Source organism: Galeopterus variegatus, unplaced genomic scaffold (assembly GCF_000696425.1).
Source record: "Galeopterus variegatus unplaced genomic scaffold, G_variegatus-3.0.2 Scaffold13677, whole genome shotgun sequence".
Taxonomy (NCBI): Eukaryota; Metazoa; Chordata; class Mammalia; order Dermoptera; family Cynocephalidae; genus Galeopterus; species Galeopterus variegatus.
In genome coordinates this window covers 14,628-16,214 of record NW_007739788.1, presented here as the reverse complement: position 1 = coordinate 16,214, position 1,587 = coordinate 14,628, and the positions used below count along the sequence as shown (strand labels likewise).

At 40.2% G+C, this 1,587-nt stretch overlaps 1 pseudogene; it reads left to right on the top strand.

Moving 5' to 3' along the window:
• The first annotated feature begins 282 nt into the window (after nucleotides 1–282).
• LOC103581682 lies at nucleotides 283–1,260 on the top strand (annotated as a pseudogene).
• The last annotated feature ends 327 nt before the right edge of the window (nucleotides 1,261–1,587 follow it).

Genomic DNA, 1,587 nt, shown 5'->3' with positions numbered 1-1,587 from the left:
TGCAGTATAGGCGTGATCTCTCCACAAGGCAAGGTCACAACCTACTCTTGTCTAGAAACCACACAAGTAGGTATGTCAGCAAGTGCTTCTCAGTTATCATTATTACTATTCTTTTGAGTAAATCATTGGCTTTGAGTGTAATTTTTTATTCACGTGGGAATACATGGCCTCTCGTGGGGCTGGTTTTGTGCCTGTACTTCTTCCTCCTGCTGGGTCACACACTGCTGGATCACACGGGCTTAGGATCCAAGCAATGGGATTGCTCTGTGCTGCAGTTACACGATGGCTCCTGCAATTGTGACCAGCCCCCTTCCTGTGTGTGTACGTCTGGTGCTGACGAGTGGCCTGGCCAAGGAAGGCAAGCTGCTGGTGGTACCCCTGGAGGGGAGCTGCTGGTTTACCATGAGTTTGATTGTGGAGAAACTCATGCACAGAGAGCACGAGTTGTTCTTATTCACACCAGCAGTGAGTTGGCACCTGGGAAAATCACTGAACTGTACAGAAAAGACTTATTCAAACACTTATACTCTGGAGGATTTGGACAACGAGTTTATGGTTTTCGCCAACAATCAATGGAAAACTCGAGGAGAAAGTTTATTTTTTATATTAATGAGTTCATACAAGAGTATTTTTGCACTTTTGTTTTCACATTGTAGGAGTGTATTTAACGATGGGAAATTAGTCGAATACTTATAAGAGAGTTCTTTTGATGCATTGTTCCTTTATCCATTTGACATATGTGTCTTAATTGTTGCCAAATACTTTTTACTCGCGTTTGTGGTCTTTGCCATGGGAATACTTTGCCATCATCTTGAAGAAGGTATGCAGAGTCCCAGTCCTCTTTCTTATGTTCCAAAAGGTTTCTCAGGGTTCTCAGATGTTATGACCTTCAAGGAGAGAATATGGAACCACATTTTCCACTTGGTGGGGCAATTATTTTGCTCCATATGTTTACAAAGTGCCTTAGATTCTTCGTCTGAAATTTTCCGAACACCTATGACAGCATCTAGTCTCTTCAGCCACACATCCATTTAGTTGTTCCGAACTGACTTTGTTTTGGAATATCCCAGACCTGTGATGCCCAACATGTTCTTTATCGGTGTCATCATCTGCAATCCCTGCAAGCCACTGCCTCAGGTGAGTTACCCCTCCTTTGGCACAGGAAGAATCATCTGGCTTGGACATCAAATAAAAAGATTTCTTGTTGAAGTATTATTTGTGATTGATAGGTGTCGCATTTGGAATTCCTTTGTGGTTTAATGAATTATTTAGTGCTGATTCATATAATTGCAGTCTAGCACATTTTCTAGGGGTGCCCTTGATACATGTATGTGTATGCAATTGATATAAGGGTATATGATATTCAGGCTGCAGTTTTTAATACCATTTTTGGAAAAATACTGAATATTTGCATCTGCTTATGAACTCTCAGTTTTATCCCACTGATTTATCTATGTATTCATGTAGCAGTAGGATATTGTGATTATATTAGCATTCTAATAAATTTGAATGTCTGAGAGGACAAACCCCATTGTCTCTATTCTGTTTTGTAAATATTCTTTATGCTTGTTCCATATTATTCTGTTT